The sequence below is a fragment of the Giraffa tippelskirchi genome, chromosome 9, assembly GCF_054371585.1.
Source record: "Giraffa tippelskirchi isolate mGirTip1 chromosome 9, T2T-mGirTip1v1.2.pri, whole genome shotgun sequence".
NCBI classification, from domain to species: Eukaryota; Metazoa; Chordata; class Mammalia; order Artiodactyla; family Giraffidae; genus Giraffa; species Giraffa tippelskirchi.
The window spans coordinates 58,917,413-58,936,144 of NC_137283.1; the positions used below are offsets into that span (position 1 = coordinate 58,917,413).

The 18,732-nt window shown below is 47.5% G+C and overlaps 1 pseudogene; it reads right to left on the reverse strand.

Annotated features, from left to right (window-relative positions):
- Window positions 1-6,915: 6,915 nt before the first annotated feature.
- LOC145521871 (histone-lysine N-methyltransferase PRDM9-like) lies at window positions 6,916-18,059 on the reverse strand (annotated as a pseudogene).
- Window positions 18,060-18,732: the final 673 nt, after the last annotated feature.

Genomic DNA, 18,732 nt, shown 5'->3' on the forward strand with positions numbered 1-18,732 from the left:
GGTTGAATATCCTTGCAGTCAAAGGGACTCTCATAAGTCTTCTCCAAAAGCATCAATTCTTCAGTGCTCAGCTTTCTTTATAGTCCAACTCTCACATCCATACATGACTACTGGAAAAACCATCACCTTAACTAGATGGACCTTTGTTAGCAAAGTAATGTCTCTGCTTTTTAACATGCTGTCTAGGTTGGTCATAAATTTCCTTTCAAGGAGCAAGCAAGCGTCTTTTAATTTCATGGCTGCGGTCACCATCTGCAGTGATTTTGGAGCCCCCCCAAAATAAAGTCTGTCACTGTTGCCACTGTTCCCCATCTATTTGCCATGAAGTGTTGGGACCAGACAAATGCCATGATCTTAGTTTTCTGAACGCTGAGTTTTAAGCCAAAGTTCTCACTCACCTCTGTCACCTTCATCAAGAGGGTCTTTAGTTTCTCTTTGCTTTCTGCCATAAGGGTGGTATCATCTGCATATCTGAGGTTATTGATATTTCTCCCGGCAATCTTGATTCCAGCTTGTGCTGGAGAAACGCCCAGCATTTCTCGTGATGGGAATATTTCATGATGTTATATTTCTACATATAACTTAAATAAGCAGGGTGAAAATATACAGTCTTGACATACTCCTTTAGCTATTTGGAAATAGTCTGTTGTTTCATGTCCAGTTCTAACTGTTGCTTCCTGACCTCCATACTGGTTTCTCAAGAGGCAGGTCAGATGGTCTGGGATTCCCATCTCTTTCAGAATTTTCCACAGTTTATTGCGATCCGCATGGTCAAAGGCTCTGGCATAGTCAATAAATCAAAAATAGATGTTTTTCTGGAACTCTCTTGCTTTTTTGATGATCAAGCGGATGTTGGCAATTTGATGTCTGGTTCCTCTGCCTTTTCTAAAACCAGCTTGACCATCTGGAAGTTCACGGTTCACGTATTGCTGGCTTGAAGAATTTTGAGCATTACATTACTAGTGGGTGAGATGAGTGCAATTGTGAAGTAGTTTGAGCATTCTTTGGCATTGCTTTTCTTTCGGATTGGAACGAAAACTGACCTTTCCCAGTCTGTGGCCACTGCTGAGTTTTCCAAATTTCTGGCATATTGAGTGCAGCACTTTCACAGCATCATCTTTTAGGATTTGAAATAGCTTGACTGCAATTCCATCACCTTCACTAGCTTTGTTGGTAGTGATGCTTCCTAGGCCCCACTTGACTTCACATTCCAGGATGTCTGGCTCTAGGTGAGTGATCACATCATCGTGATTATCTTTGTCGTGAAGATCTTTTTTGTACATTTCTTCTGTGTATTCTTGCCACCTCTTCTTAATATCTTCTGCTTGAGTTAGGTCCATATCATTTCTGTCCTTTATTGAGCCCATCTTTGCACAAAATGTTCCCTTGGTATCTCTATCTCTAATTATCTTGAAGACATCTCAAATCTTTCCCATTATACTGTTTTCCTCTATTTCTTTTGATCACTGAGGAAGGCTTCCTTATCTCTCCTTGCTATTCTTTGGAACTCTGCATTCAAATGGGTTTATCTTTCCTTTTCTCCTTTGCTTTTCGCTTCTCTTCTTTTCCTAGCTATTTGTAAGGCCTCCTCAGACAGCCATTTTGCTTTTTTTTTCATTTCTTTTTCTTGAGGATGGTCTCAATCTCTGTCTCCTGTACAATGTCATAAACCAGGATGTTGTCCACTGGAGAAGGGAATGGCAAACCACTTCAGTATTTTTGCCTTGAGAACCCTATGAACAGTTTGAAAAGGCAACAAGCTAGGACACTGAAAGATGAACTCCCCAGGTCGGTAGGTGCCCGATATGCTCCTGGAGAGCAGTGGAGAAATAACTCCAGAAAGAATGAAGGGATGGAGCCAAAGCAAAAACAATACCCAGTTGTGGGTGTGACTGGTGATAGAAGCACAGTCTCATGCTGTAAAGAGAAATATTGCATAGGAACCTGGAATGTTAGGTCCATGAATCAAGGCAAACTGGAAGTGGCCAAACAGGAGATGGCAAGAGTGAACGTGGACATTCTAGGAATCAGCGAACTAAAATGGACTGGAATGGGTTAATTTAACTCAGATGACCATTATATGTACTACTGTGGGCAGGAATCCCTTAGAAGAAATGCAGTAGCCATTATAGTCAACAAAAGAGTCCTAAAGGCAATACTTGGATGCAATCTCAAAAACAACAAAATGATCTCTGTTCGTTTTCAAGGAAAATCATTCAGTATCACAGTAATCCAAGTCTATGCCCCAACCAGGAATGCTGAAGGAGCTGAAGTTGAACAGTTCTATGAAGACCTACAAGACCTTTTAGAAATAACACCGAAAAAATATGTCCTTTTCATTATAGGGGACTGGAATGCAAAAGTAAGAAGTCATGAAACACCTGGAAAAAGTGAAAGTGAAGTCGCTCATTCCTGTCCGACTCTTTGCGACCCTATGGATTGTAGCCTACCAGGCTCCTCCATCCGTGGGATTTTCCAGTCAACAGTATTGGAGTGGGTTACCATTTCCTTCTCCAGGAGACCTTCCCCATCCAGGTATTGAACCCGGGTCTCCCACATTGTAGGCAGACGCTTTACATCTGAGCCACCAGGGAAGTCCAACACCTGGAGTAACAAGCAAATTTGGCCTTGGAGTACAGAATGAAGCAGGGCAAAGGCTAATAGAGTTTTGCCAAGAGAACACACTGGTCATAGGAAACACCCTCTTTCAACAGCACAAGAGAAGACTCTATACGTGGACATCACCAGATGGTCAACACCGAAATCCGACTGATTATATTCTTTACAGCCAAAGATGGAGAAGCTCTATACAGTCAGCAAAAACAAGACCGGGAGCAGACTGTGGCTGAGATCATGAACTCCTTAATGAAAAATTAAGACTTAAATTGAAGAAAGCAGGGAAAACCACTAGTGTGTTCAGTTATGACCTAGATCAAATCCCTTATGAGTATACAGTAGAAGTGACAAATAGATTTAAGGGCCTAGATCTGATAGACAGAATGTCTGATGAACTATGGACAGAGGTTCGTGACATTGTACAGGAGACGGGGATCAAGAGAATCTCCATGGAAAAGAAATGCAAAAAAGCAAATGGCTGTCTGAGGAGGCCTTACAGATAGCTGGGAAGAGAAGAGAAGCGAAAAGCAAAGGAGAAAAGGAAAGATATCCCCATCTGAATGCAGAGTTCCAAAGAATAGCAAGGAGAGATAAGACAGCCTTCCTCAGCGATCAATGCAAAGAAATAGAGGGAAACAACAGATTGGGAAAGACTAGAGAGCTCTTCAAGAAAATTAGAGATACCAAAGGAACATTTATGAAAAGATATGCTCGATAAAGGACAGAAATGGTATGGACCTAACAGAAGCAGAAGATATTAAGAAGAGGTGGCAAGAATACACAGAAGAACTGTACAAAAAAGATCTTCACGACCCAGATAATCACGATGGTGTGACCACTCACCTAGAGCCAGACATCCTGGAACGTGAAGTCAAGTGGGCCTTAGAAAGCATCACTGTGAACAAAGCTAGGGGGGTGATGGAATTCCAATTGAGCTATTTCAAATCCTGAAAGATGAGGCTGTGAAAGTGCTGCACTCGATATGCCAGCAAATTTGGAAAACTCAGCAGTGGCCACAGGACTGGAAAAGGTCAGTTTTCGTTCCAATCCCAAAGAAAGGCAATGCCAAAGAATGCTCAAACTACTGCACAATTGCACTCATCTCACATGCTAGTAATGTAATGCTCAAAATTCTCCAAGCCAGACATCAGCAATACATGAATTGTGAACTTCCAGATGTTCAACCCATTTTTGAAAAGGTGGAGGAACCAGAGATCAAGTTTTCAATATCTGCTGGATCATCGAGAAAGCAAGAGAGTTACAGAAAAACATGTATTTCTGCTTTATTGACTATGCCAAAGCCTTTGACTGTGTGGATCACAATAAACTGTGGAAAATTCTGAAAGAGATGGGAATCCCAGACCATCTGACCTGTCTCTTGAGAAACCTGTATTCAGATCAGGAAGCAACAGTTAGAACTGGACATGGAACAACAGACTGGTTCCAAATAGGAAAAGGAGTCCGTCAAGGCTGTATATTGTCACCCTGCTTATATAACTTATATGCAGGGTACATCATGAGAAATGCTGGGCTGGAAGAAACACAAGCTGGAATGAAGAATGCAGGGAGAAATATCAATAAGCTCAGATATGCAGATGACACCACCCTTATGGCAGAAAGTGAAGAAGAACTAAAGAGCCTCTTGATGAAAGTGAAAGAGGAGAGTGAAACAGTTGGCTTAAAGCTCAACGCTCAGAAAACTAAGATCATGACATATGGTCCCATCACTTCATGGGAAATAGATGGGGAAACAGTGGAAACAGTGTCAGACTTTATTTTTTTGGGCTCCAAAATCACTGCTGATGGTGATTGCAGCTATGAAATTAAAAGACTCATACCCCTTGGAAGGAAGGTTATGGCCAACCTAGATAGCATATTTAAAAGCAGAGACATTACTTTGCCAACAAAAGTCTGTCTAGTCAAGGCTATGGTTTTTCCAGTGGTCATGTATGGATGTGAGATTTGGACGGTGAAGAAAGCTGAGTGCTGCAGAATTGATGCTTTTAAACTGTGGTGTTGTAGAAGACTCTTGAGAGTCCCTTGGACTGCAAGGAGATCCAATCAATCCATCCTAAAGGAGATCAATCCTGGGTGTTCATTGGAAGGACTGATGTTAAAGATGAAACACCAATACTTTGACCACCTCATGCTAAGAGTTGACTCATTGGAAAAGACCTTAATGCTTGGTAGGATTGGGGGCAGGAGGAGAAGGGTACGACAGAGGATGAGATGGTTAGATGGCATCACTGACTCGATGGACATGGGTTTGGGCAGACTCCGGGAGTTGGCAATGGACAGAGAGGCCTGGCGTGCTGCAACTCATGGGGTCGCAAAGAGCTGGACACGACTGAGCGACTGAACTGAAGGGTCAGGGTTAGGGTTAGGATTTTGGGTTAGAATTGGGCTTTCAGTTTGTTTTAGGGTTAGACGTTAGAGTTATGGTTAGTGTTAATGTTAGCATTAAAGTTAGGGTTAGGGTTAGTGGTTAGGCTTAGGGATAGGTTTAATTTTACGGTAGGGGCCCCTTGGGACATTTCAGATACCCTCGGCCAGGTGACCCCGGCTTGACACCCGGCCCCCTCAGAAGCACTCCAGAGCCTCTTTCTCCATGGGCAGGACCATGCTGACCTAGGAATATGTTATGTTAGGGTTAGGATCAGTGTTAGGTTTAGGGCAGAGTTAGGGTAGGGTTAAGGTTACTGTTTGTTTTAGGGTTTAGGCTTTGGGTTAGGGTTAGTATTAGACTAGGGTTTGGCTTAGGATTAGGTTTATGGTAGGGGTTAGGGTTACAGTTAGAGTTAGGCTTAGGGTTATGGTTAGGGGTTAAGGTTAGGCTTGGGGTAGGATTGGGCTAGGGTTAGGGTTAGGGTAGTGGCCCATGGGAGGTGCCCTATGCCCTCAGCAAGGCGACGCCGGCATGGCTCTCGGCCCCCTCATACGCACTTTGAAGCCTCCTTCCACATGTGGAAGACCGCGATGACCTAGAAATGTGTTAGGATTAGGGTTAGGATTAGGGTTAGAGTTTGGGTTCTGATAGGGTTAGGGTTAGGTTAGGGTTAGGGGTTAGGGTTAGGGTTAGGGTTAGTGCAGTGGCCCATGATAAGTGCCCGGTACCCTCGGCCAGGTGAACCCAGCATGGCAACTGGTCCCATCAGATGCACTTTGAATCCTCTTTCCCCATGTGCAAGACCGCGCTAATCTAGAAATATATTAGGATAAGGGTTAGGGGTCAGGTTAGCATTATGTTTAGTATTTAGAGTTAGGGTTAATTTCATGCTTAGGGGTTAGGGTTAGGGTAGGATTAGTGTTAGGGTTATGGTTAGCTTTAGGTTTAGGGTTAGAGTTAGGGAAAGGGTTAGATTTAGTGTAGCGGTCCTTGGGAAGTTCCACGTACCCTCAGCCAGGAGACTGCGTCATGTCACCAGGCCAGCTCAAATGCAATGTGCAGCCTCCTTCCCCATGGGCAGGCCAGCGTTAACCTAGGAATGTGTTAGGGTTAGGGTTAGAGTTAACGTTAGGGTAGCATTAGAGTTAGGCTAAGGGTTAGGGTTAAGGTAGGGGTTAGGGGTTAGTGTTAGGTTTAGGGTTACTGTTAGGGTTAGAGTTACGTTAGGGGCCCATGGGAGGTGCCAGGTGACCTTTCGTTTTGGGGGTGGAACTGGCCTCTTGGGGCCTCTTCTCGAACCTCAGTAGAGGTGACAGGCCCACTCTGGAGGTGCAAGGGAATGTAGGGATTCCAGTTGAGTTCAGGTAGGGGATTCGACCCCCCTTTCGAGAGGAGGGGTCGAGGGCGATGGGGGGCCCCTCCCGAGCTGTTTCTGGAGACTCAGGGTTCAGCTAGAGTGGGGACATGGGAATCTCGGGGAAACTCTGGGGCAGCCTAGAGGGAGTCCAGCCTCCTCTCCAGTGCCAGAGAGAACCCAGGATGGCTCTCGAGTCACTGCAGATACAAAGGACCCCGTCTCGCAGGGAGGGGGGTACAGGGGATGCTCTCGCAGTGTGGCGGGAAGCCCTGCCTTCTTTTCAGGTTGCTACGGGTATCTTGGGGGACACCTGGTGTCGCCCGCAAGTAGTCAAGTCCCATTCAGAGCTGGGAGAGGTGCCGGGGCATGCTCTTAATGCCCTGGAAGGGAAAAGGGCCTCATCATGCAATGGGCGTGGAATCACATGGGTTTTCTTGACTTGCGGCAATGTGCTCTCGAGTTGCAGTGGGTACCCTGGCCCGTCTCCCCTGTTAGCCCAGCGGGGTTGTGGTGGCTCCATTCGAGCGACGACGTGAGGGAGCAGCCTCAGGATTCCTCAGGAGGCGTTGCAGAGCACTGGGTCCTCGTCAAGCATTGAGGTAGGACACTCGGGGTTCCCCTTGGGGGGTAGGGGACAGGTATATCGGTCACCTGTGGAGTGGCATAAAGGGAGTCGAGGGGACTCAGCCTTTCTCTCGGGTCCCAGCAAGGGGAAATCGGGCTTCATCTCAAATGCAGGGTTGAAGGTCGTGCTTTTCCGCGAGTCGCAGCGGGATGCGGGGGTTGCCTCTTTCGATCCAATGCGTGGCGCCTCAGGGAGCCTCTCTTGTTGCCTCTGGGAAGTCCAGGCCTTCTTTGAAATTGCCAGGGGCAGCTGGGCTTCCCCTTGAGTCACTGTAATGGAATTGGGCCCCATGTGCCGTTGCGGGGTTCCTTGGTGACCTTTTGTCTTGGGGCTGGAACTGGTGTCTTGGGGTCTCCTCTTGAGCATCAGTAGAAGTGACAGTGCTCCTCTTGAGGTGTGAAGGAAGGTAGGTATTCCCGTCAAGTGGAGGCAAAGCTGGCGGCCCCCCTCTCGAGAAGAGGTGGCGTAGGGGAGGAGGGGTCGCTGTCGAGCTGCGCCTGGAGACTCGGGGTTCCACTCGCGTGGGGACACGGGTATCTCGGGGACCCGCTGGGGCCGCCTAGAAGGAGTACAGTGTCGTTTCAAGTGCCAGAGTGATCTCAGGATGGCTCTCGAGGCACTGCAGGAGCAAAGGGCCCCATCTCGCATTGAGGTGGGGATCCCGTGGACGCTTTCGGGTTGTGGCGGGAAGCAGGCTTTTTCACGTTGGCACGGGGATCTTGGGGGACACCTGGGGTCTCCCGCAATGAGTCAATCCCCTGTCCGAGCCGGGAGAGGTGCCAGGGCTTTTCTCTCAATGCCCTGCATGGGAAAAGGGCGTCATCTCGCCTCTACTGAAGCTTGAGAGGAGGCCTCAAGACGCCAGTTCCGGCTCCAAGACGAAAGGTCACCGAGGAACACCCCAACAGCACATGGGGCCCAATTCCATTCCAGTGACTCGAGGGGAAGCCCAGCTGCCCCTGCAATAGTCAAACGAGGCCTGGACTTCCAAGAGGCAAAAAGAGAGGCTCCCTGAGGCGCCCCGTATCGGACCGGGAGAAGCAACCCCCGATCTTCCTGCTGCAACTTGTAGAAAAGCACAACCGTCGACCCTGAATTCGGGATGAAGCCCGATTCTCCCTTGCTGTGAACTGAGAGAAAGGCTGAGTCCCCTCCACTCCATTTATGCCAGTCCAGAGGTGCCCCGAGATACCCGACCCCACACGAGGGGCACCCCGAGGGTCCTGCCTCAATGCTTGATGAGGACCTGTGCACTGCAGTGACTCTTGAGGGATCCCGAGGCTGCCCCCTCCCATCGCCGCTCGAAAGGAGGCACCACGACCACGCTCGGCTAACAGGGGACACTGGCAGGTGTACCCACCGCCACTCGAGAGCCCCCTGACGCAAGTTCAGAAAACCCACGTGACTTCATGCCCATCGCAAGATGAGGCCCTTTTCCCATGCAGGGAGTTGAGAGCAAAGTCCCGGCACCTCTCGTGGCTCGACCGGGGCTTGACTCGGTGTGTGAGACCACAGGTGTTCCCCGAGATACCCCTGCCAACCTGATACGCGAGGGGTATAGAGCCAGCAACGCCGCCATCGGAAATAAAGTTGCCTGGGGTTGGGAAGGGCTGCCTGTGATGTCATTTTTCAGGGGCCATGGCCCCTGTGGCCAAGCACCAGTGAGGCCTCCCACACTGCACAGGAATGTCAAGGCATGCTCCAAACAACTGTTCCGTCACGTTTGCTCTGCAGGAGAGAGCTCATGAGACTAAGCCATGCCTGATTCGGGAATTGAGGACCTGGGAACAGCCCCATTGTTCTGGTGTCTGAAGAGCCCCAAACTTTCTTCCCGAGGGAGGACTGAAAACCCACTCTCTGGGGCTGCCTTTCCTCCCTCAAGGAAGAGAGCCTGCCAGGCTGCCTTCGGACTGAAAGTCACCTAGGACTGGGAAGTGCTAGCTGGGAAATAATTTTTTAGAAGCCATTGCTACAGGAGCCCACCGCCAACTGAGGGTTCTCACACTGCCGGGAACGTCAAGGTACCCTCGACACGGCTATTCCTTCAGGTTTGCTCTGTAGGAGAGAGGTCCCCAAAATAGGCCTCTCTTGACTCTGAATTGAGGCCCTGGAAGCAGCCCCGGAGTTCTGGCGTCTGAAGAGGCACACACTTGCTGCACAAGGGAGAACTTAAAACCCACTCTGGCTGCCTTTGCTTCCTGCAAGGAAGAGAGCCTGCCAGGCTGTTTCGGCTAAAAGTCACATGGGGCTGGGAAGTGATAGCTGGGAACTCATTTTCTAGGGGTAAGGAACGCTGGTGCCCCGCGGCCAGGGACAGCTCCCTTACTGCCCCGGAACATTAAGACACCCTCCACACGGCTGTTCCATCACGTTTGCTCTGCAGGAGAGAGCTCGTGAGACTAGGCCCGTCCTGACTTGGGAAGTGAGGCCTAGAACAGCCCGACTGTTCTGGCGTCTGAAGACCCTCACACTTGCTGCGTGTTGGAGATCTGAAAACCCACTCTCTTGGGCTGCCTTTCCTCCCTCCAAGGAAGAGAGCCTGCCAGGCCGACTTCGGGCTGAAAGTCACATTGGGCTGGGAAGTGCTAGCTGAGAAGTCAGTTTTTAGGGGCCATGGCCGCTGGGACCACACGTCTGGGTGGGCTCCCAAACTGCCCGGGAACATCAAGGCACCCTCCGCACAGCTGTTCTGTCATGTTTGCTCTGCAGGAGAGTGCTCAAGAGACTAGGCCTGGTCTGACTCGAGAATTGAGGCACAGGGAACACCACCATTGTTCTGGATTCTGAAGAGCCCCACACTTGCTGCACGAAGGAGGACTGAAAACCCACTCTCTGGGGCTGTCTTTGCTCCCTCAAATGAACAGAGCCAGCCAGGCCACCTTTGGGCTTAAAGTCACATAGGCCTGGGAAGTGCTAGCAGGGAAGTCAGTTTTTAGGGGTCATGGCCTCTGGGCCCACTAGCACAGGGAGGGCTCCCACACTGCCCGGGAATGTCAAGGCACCCTCCACACACTTGTTCTGTCACGTTTGCTATGTAGGAGAGAGCCCCCGAGACTAGGCCTGGACTGACTCGGGAATTGAGGCCCTGGGAGCCACCCCAGTGTTCTGGCATCTGAAGAGCCCCACATTTGCTGCACGAGGCAGGACTTAAAACCCACTCTCTGGGGCTGCCTTTCCTCCCTCCAAAAAAAAGAGCCTGCCAGGCCGCCTTCCGGCTGAAAGTCACCTTGGCCTGAGAAGTGCTACCTGGGAAGTCAGTTTTTAGGGGCCATGGCCGCTGGTCACACGCGTGCCTTCCCAGGGGTTCAGCTACCACTAGACCCCTCTGCTCTCAGTAATAAGGAGGAAATGAGTACATAGTCTGGGCTTCAGATTTGTTTGGAGACAAAATTTATTAGGGGTACAAAAAGCCACGAAGGCAATTGGCATGAACATCTCCAGAACACTTAAGAAACCCTCTGCTGTTTATTGACCTCCATTCCTGTCATGAAAGTGGAAGGTCTATTTAATCAATCAATTCTGTGCTCATCACACTCTTTCTTTAAAATATTTATTTATGTATTAAATTATTCAGCTGCACTGTGTCTTAGTTGCAGCATGTGGGAGATAGTTCCCCAATCACCTATTGAACATGGGTGTCTGCAATGGAGTATTGGCCACTAGACCACCTGGGAAGTCTCTCCTCATACTCTTGGGGACAGTAATGGCTCATAGACCTCCTCTGAGGCCCCCTTAGAGCTGAGGCATGGGGTGGCTGCAGTAATCCTCCTGTGGCTAAGATGCGGTTTGCTAGTCATGACTCACTCACACTTCCTACACACATAGGGCTTCTCCCCTGTGTGTGTCCTCTGGTGACTGATGAGATGGGACTTCCGACTGAAGCTTTGCCCACACTCCCCGCAAACATAGGGCTTCTCCCCTGTGTGTGTCCTCTCATGTGTGATGAGACTTGACCTATCCTTGGAGACTTGCCCACACTCTCCGTACTTGACTCTCATAATCTCTGAGACCCCTGCCCCCATGAATAATTTGCCTGTGTCCTCTGGATTCAGTTTCTGGCTTGTGCTGGGCTCTTCTGTCATTCTCTAATGCACCCCAGAACCCTCCATTTGTCCTCTGGGTGAGTAGGAAGAGGCCCTTGAAATCCTTTTCAGCCTTATGCTTTTCAGCAAAGGTTGGGGCCTGCCGTGCGCCTCGCGACCCTCATGTTTGTCACTCAGGCTGTGTGGATCGGAATATTGCTGCTGCTGATTTTGATTGCCTGGGCAGGGATCCTATGCTTGGAGGTGGTCTCTTTCAGATGTTCTCAGGAGCGTCTGAGAGGGGTGATTGCGTTGGACGTGTTGGCTGAGGAATTTCTGACTGGAGAAGGCCAGAGAGCAGGAGGCACATGGGTGGATCTTGGGCTTCGGTTCTGCTGAAAGAGGAAGCTTTTGGTCAGGTAGCTGGTTTGCCATGGGAAGGCCTGCCCACTAATCATCTAAGTGTTGACAGCGCACGATTTGTCTCCCATCAAGTGAGTCTTTACAGTCCACTTTTCCATTCCATTCTTATTCGTTACATCTACAGAAACCCAGGAAGCCTGTGTCAAGGGCCTTTTCTACATATCACCCAGACTAGGGACCTTCCAGCAGCATCAGAGGCAGCGTCTCTCCTGATAGAGGTGGATCTGCAGGGACCTTTCCCTGCGTGTAAGTATCTGAAAAGTCATGTCACCGTGGCCACAGGTATTTTACCCTACTGAGAGATAAGACTTGATGACTTAGGTGGAATCTTCCTGAGCGGCTCCCTGTGAGGGGAAAGGGTCTATTAAGTTAGGGGAGCCTGGCCTGGAGCTCTCTGCATATTGGAGGCAGCACAGGGGGGGTTAGGGTAGTTAGAGCAGGTGTGAGTAAAGCTGACTTTGGGGCTCCTGGTTCAAAGAGCAGCCTTTGTGCCGATCTCTGCAGGAAGTGGGTTTCAGACTGGACGAGACCAAGTGGCCCAGGTCCCACTGACTACAGATCTCTGGCTTCTGCTGCCCCAACTGGTTCACAAATTGGTCCTCTCTCAGTTTTCCATAAATCATAAAATAAAGGCATGTCCTTTCTCAAGCCTCACCAGTATTCATACCTCATTTATTTCTTTCAGTCTTAGTCTATTTAACATGCACTAGGAAGTCCTGTTTAAAAATACATCTCCGGCCGGACTCCTCACACCCTCACTCCCGTGCATCTTCAGCCAGCCCACTCACTCCTCATGTCTGGCAATGAAGTGACCTCTGATGGGGCTCCCCGCTGCTGTCTCTTCCCAAAAATGAATTAAAGCATCGTCACAGAACAGAGAACATGCCATTTGCAGCTGAAAGCCTCATGATTGTTCTGTGTCACCCAGGAAGACCCCTGGGGCCTGCATGTGGACACGGGCCCTGAGGCTTCCGTGTCCGGTCCAGCTTCCTTCCTGTCCCTCTGTGCTTCCTCCTGCGACCACTGGCATGGCCTCTCATCCCGGTCCTGGGGCTGCAGCACTGGCTGCTCCCCTGCCTGAATCCTTTCCCAGGGGTGTTATCTCTGCAGAGACCCTGCCCCACCATCCTGCGCCACACTCCACCCTCTGCTCATGCTGATCTGAGGCACTTTTCCTGCACTGTTTTCCTCAGAGCACCAGCCCCTGTCTGGCATGAAGCCCGTGCTGCCCCAGGGCAGTGGTTCTGTCTGTTTTGGTGGGTGGAGCCCTGTCTGGCACAGAGTATGAGCTCACATGACAACAAACTGAAACAGTGACTGAATTCAAATCACTGTACACGTGTCACTTAGAAACGGGAGGAAATGAGGAAGAAACAGGGAAAGGTGAGAGGGCGGGTAGGTGCTGGGAAACTTGCTGTTTGCTTCTGAGCCTTTCAGCAGTAAACTTTGAAAATTAGGGCTAACATTTTTAATATAAAAATCTTTCCTAACAGTCATATGAAATGAATCAAATTCTGAGGCATGTTAATGACGACTTGACTGACTTTAGATTAGATTGTGCTCTGCTTCGGAATCAGACCAGGGAGGCTCCCCAGGATGGGCTGGGGCACTGGAAGAGGGGTGGCACTCACCTCTCCCGGCCGCGCGCTCACTCTTCCCCCCTGCTGTCCTGCTTGATGTCGAGGTGCTGGCCATACTCGTCCCTGTACCAGGCCAGCAGCTCACAGCCTGGCCTGACCACCTGGCAGGTTTAGTAGAAGATCTGCCCGTGATACTGGAAGGCCACCAGGTTCTGCTCCTCGTCGTCCCAGGCACAGTTCACGTACCTGGGGTCGAGGCCGGGAGAGGGAAAGAAACCTTAGGTGATGAGTGCCCTCCACTGTCGGACCATGCCCAGCTCCTTGCCTTCAGGCTCTGAGGCTGCTGTGGCTCCCACCACTCCTCATGGGGACCTTCTGTTCACACCTTCGACCAGGCATTATAAACTCTTATTTCCAGATCCTGTTTCCGTTCCTCTTCCTGGCTCGAATGCTTTTCTCTCCTTACCTAATTAGCCATTTTCCAGAGTCCAGTTCCAGACATGTCTCCACCTGGACTGTCCATGAGTCTGGTGACCTCCAGCTCCCCTAAACTTTAAATTAAGTTCTCTTTCATTCCACAGGACTTGGTGCTCCTTGGCTAGCACACACCCCTCAGCACTGACCCCAGCCTGCCTTCTCTCCCAAGGTTTTCCTCCAATCTCCCCATGTGTATCCAGGGCCCTATTTACTTGCCCACCCCCTCCCATGGAAACTTGGAGAGTGCTCTGACATAACTGGAGACCCAGAACAGTAATAGTTTATTCACTTTCTGCCTGCCCTGATGAAAGGAGACGCCCTCAGAGAATGGCCATGCTCACAGCCATCCTGCCCCCCATTCCTTCCCAGACCTCAGGGCTCACTTCTCACTGGAACCAAGCCTGGGGAGGTTGTTGACCACGTGGGCTCAAGGTCTCCTGTGTTAGGTTATCCTGGCGCTGCGCAGTTACTCAAAGATAGAAAAATTAAAGTTACTGTTCCTAAAATCAATTGGGTAATGTCTTTCTGCAGTATGTTCTCCAAAATGACATGGTTGTGTGATCTGCTTCAGTAATGAAGTTCACTGTCTAAACTGAAACATAAAGTGCTTGGTAAGTGTCAATTAAGTGAGTTAAAATGTCCCTTGTGAATCTAGACTCCTCAAGTTGTTTTCAAGTCCCCCAGTTTTGTTCAGCATATGGACTTGTATTTTGAGGGCACATGCTATATTTTTATTTCTTTCTTTCTAATGTCTTTTGAAATGAAAGAGCATGATATGGAGGGAAAAGAGGAAAGAAGATGTGAAAGCTATTGAGGGAGACAGGTTGAGAAGGAAAGGAGCGTGGGCTTGAGGGAAGAGCGATGTCTACAAACTGCAGACTCACTGCACTCACCTCATCCAGTTGGCCAAAGAGATGTCCTTTCCATGCACATACTCATAGCAGTTTCTCCCTTTGGTGATCTGAGTGTCAGAAAAAGAGTTACAAGCTTTCTTCTCTTTTATTTGATTTTTTGGTAGGAAGCAATAGAAGAACTATTTCTCTCTGCTGTCATTGGTGCTCTTCAGCCTGCATGGATTCAACTGCTTTCATCAAGAGGCTCTTTAGTTCTTCTTCATTTTCTGCCAAAAGGGTGGTATCATCTGTATATCTGAGGTTATTGATATTTCTCCTGGCAATCTTGATTCCAGCTTGTGCTTCATCCAGCCCAGCGTTTCTCAGGATGTACTCTGCATATAAGTTAAATAAGCAGGGCTACAATATACAGCCTTGACATATTCCTTTTCCTATTTGGAATCAGTCCATTGTGCCATGTCCAGTTCTAACTGTTTCTTCCTGACTTGCATACAGATTTCTCAAGAGGCAGGTCAGGTGGTGTGGTATTCCCATCTCTTTCAGAATTTTCCCCAGTTTATTGTGATCCACACAGTCAAAGGCTTCGGCATAGTCAATAAAGCAGAAATAGATATTTTTCTGGAACTCTTTTGCTTTTTCCTTGATCCAGCAGATGTTGGCAATTTGATCTCTGGTTCCCTTGCCTTTTCTAAATCCAGCTTGAGCATCTGGAAGTTCACAGTTCACGTATTATTGAAGCCTGGCTTGAAGAATTTTTAGCATTACTTTACTAGCATGTGAGATGAGTGCAATTGTGCATCAGTTTGAACATTCTTTGTCATTGCCTTTCTTTGGGACTGGAATGAAAACCGACCTAACAACCTAGATGTTTTCAATTGCATATGCTAAAAGAACCAGCTTTACAGTTTCCAAGAAAAAAAAAGTTTCATTTTAACCAATTTTCTCTGAAGTCCAAGGAATATCATGGTCATCCTGCATCAAAAATTCATCTTTCCTTTATGTAGTCGTGGTTTCATGCCTAAATTATAGACCAAATAGTGGTCAAATTGACTTTGATATCAGGGGCAGATCAGCTGATAAAAAGCTTGTATTGTCCCTCTGGAGGGAAGTGAGAACTTGGTCCCATCAGAAGAATCTGAGGGCTTAAGGGAATTTGCAGGAATAGGGAAAGCTTGGTGCATCCTACATGTACCATAATCTTAAATAATGCTTATTTCTTTACCGAAGCAAAAAAAAAAATCATAAAAACAAATACAAATCACTGAAAGGTAAATAAATTAATAATCTGTGATCAAAAGCTGCATTCTAAGAAAACTGTGTTCTCTTAACCTAGATACTAGACTAAATTCCAGTCTGGTACCAGCTTACCAGATAACAAACCAAAAAAATTGTTTATGAGTAAGCTTAGAAAAGTCTTTTCCATATATCTTGAAGTAGCAGTATTTTTGCAAAGGCATCAGTGTGGTGAAACCATAGAAGGCATGTTTAAAACCTGATTAAATTGAAATAGACAAAGTAATCTGGTCATTGCTGTGACTTGAAACACTTTAATATGATAACTAGAATTATAACTGACAGCATTTTACCAGAACATATCAGATTTTGATGAATGTCACAGAATTTCTAGGATATCTATATTAGTATCATCAACCATACAATATAACTTGAGAAGATTCATCACTCCTTCTGACAACACTTCCCATGTAGTTTAACATGCCAAATGAACTCAGCTTCTTTAATATCTCTCTTTGGGAGGTCTCAGGGGCCCTCTGAAGCATCCCAAAGTTAGCTAGAAGTCAATTATTTAGGAAGGTTTGTTCATAAATATCAAAAGGGTTTATAACAGTCAGGTAGGATCACACAAGTGACTGTGAAACAATACTTATCCACTTAGCCAAAGTTAACAAAAAATTTCAAAGGTAAACCTAGAACAGATCACTGAAGAGGTAAAGAAACTTAAAATCCATTAGCAAAGGCAGTTCAACATCTCAAGAAAACTTGTACTAGGCAAGTACAAGTTGCCTAGTACTAGGGCAACTTTTCTGGGGGTCCACTTTCCATAAAACCTCCTTATCCCATTCTGTACCCATTCCTTTGCTTCTCCCATCCTGAAACTGCCACCTGTAAGTCAGAACTACTTCTTTTTCCTTCATAAAGTACGATTTCATTCCTCATACCTTCTTTAATAACAAGACATACATTTTCCTTAAGCAACCAAGAGCTGACTTTTAAATTGACATTCTATAGACTGGTGAATATACATATCAGTGATACTATCTAAAAAAAAAATTTTTGCTTACTTATAGTGAACATCTTAGGATGGCACAAGACACTATTCATGGATAGTCAAAGATGCCTTCAGTTTCTGTGTAAGAGGAAGGTCCTGCCAAGTAGTGAATGTTTCAGAACCTTAATTTATTTGGAAATGACCTAGCTATTCAATACACTGTCACCACTTAGTTTAGCACAACGATAGAAATTCAGATAACCAAAATCTGGAGAAACTATTGTAAATTCAGTTCAGTTCAGTTGCTGAGTTGTGTCTGACTCTTTGCGACCGCATGGACTGCAGGATGCCAGACTTCCCTGTCCATCACCAACTCCCGGGGCTGGCTCAAACTCATGTTCGAGTCAGTGATGCCATCCAATCATCTTATCCTCTGAGGTCCCCTTCTCCTCTGCCTTCAATCGAGATTATTATAGACAGGTATTTTAAAGTATAATTATTTTTAATAGTTTATCTAAAAGCTCATATTGCATTTACATTTTTAGGAGGTTTTTTTTTTGTTTGTTTGTTTTTAGAGGTACTTTCTTTGTTGACAATCTTGTGACAGATATAACAGTATTTAACCTAGGCACTATAAAAATTTTATGCTTAATGTTAATGACTTAGACATGTCTATATTAGAGTAGCAAAAAAAAAATACTAGATATTTAATATTGACTATTTCCCAGTTCACATGAATCTAAAATTCATTTAGGTCAATTTTTTCTTATATTTAGAACTGTTTGATTTGTAAGGGCTTCCTTTTCTTTAGATTATTTAAATAAGAACTCACTTACAACTTCAGCAATATTATCAAAAAACAGAAGACTCACACTGAGACATACATAAATCCACACAGACAGACAGACAGAGATCTTCTAGTTTTCTGCTTAAGATTTAAAATATCTCTTTGACCTCCTTTTTTTCTGGCGGGGAGGGGTGGGGAGGCTTGAAGTTCTCATTTGCCCAAGGCTGAGATCTCAGGCAAAGTGGGCAGTATTTTTCAAGGAAAGGGTTAACTTCAAGCTTTGCCCTAGGCAGGCCTTTTTAACAAGCTAATTGTTCTTAATTGCATATGCAAAAGAACCAGCTTTACAATTTCCAGAAAAATTTTTTTTAACCAATTTTCTCTGGTTCTATAGAATATCATGGCCATCCTAGGTCAGGTCATCTTTCCTTTCTGTAGTCATAGTTTTATCCCTGAATTATAGACAGATTAGCGGATAAAAATCTTGGGTTGTCTCTGTGGGGTGTATTTGCTTGCGGATGGATGTCACCTGGGGGCAGTAGCGAGGCCACGGGCCTCTCCTGGGAGCGGGCGTGTGGGCGGAGCACACCTGACCGTGTCGAGGGCGGAGCGCGCCTCCTCCGAGCTCTTAGGCAGTGGGTCCCGGGTCTCAGGGGTCTCCATTGCGGCTGCGAACGCCCATTTCATGGGTTCCTGGGTCCGCATCGGTCGGCATCCAGTGAGCGGAGCGGAGGGATGCGGACCACAGGTAAGGGAACTGGGGCTCGGTGGCGCAGGGCGGAGCAGGGAACCACGCATTCCGCCCTGTCTGTTGGCACAATCTCGGAGCCCCCTAACCTGGCGGTCACAGAATGGCCTCGCCATTGGGGTCAAGGCCTTTACCACTTGACCCCGTCGCGTAAAGCTCAGACCCGCGCGGTTTTCCCAAGCAGCCTAGTCCTTGCAGCGAGGTCCCCAGGAAGTCCAAGGGATTTATCCTGCCTGGTGATTTTGCCTGCTGGGACTCCACAACCCTTCCTCTGGCCGGCTGGCCCAGCCCTGCTTCCGGCAGTTTGCTGCCCAGCGGGCCCTTGACCACCTTCTGGGATGGGAAAGGGAGGGGTCCACGAATTGCACCCTAGAAACTTAGTAGGGTGCATGGATTTAAAAACCTGGTGGCCACCCAGGCAGAAAAGAAGAGAGGAGGGCACCTTGCTGCCCTTTCATGGTGGCATCTGTGGCTGTCCTGCTGAGAGGGGGCCTTTCCATGGGGACCCTGTGCAGTAAGTGTGGTGTTTTGGAACTGAATACTTAGAACGTGTAAAATTTTTAAATTATGTGGTGCTTTAATTAAAAAAACAAAAAAGCTCCAAGTTTTTCGCAAATTGAGGTCTAAAAA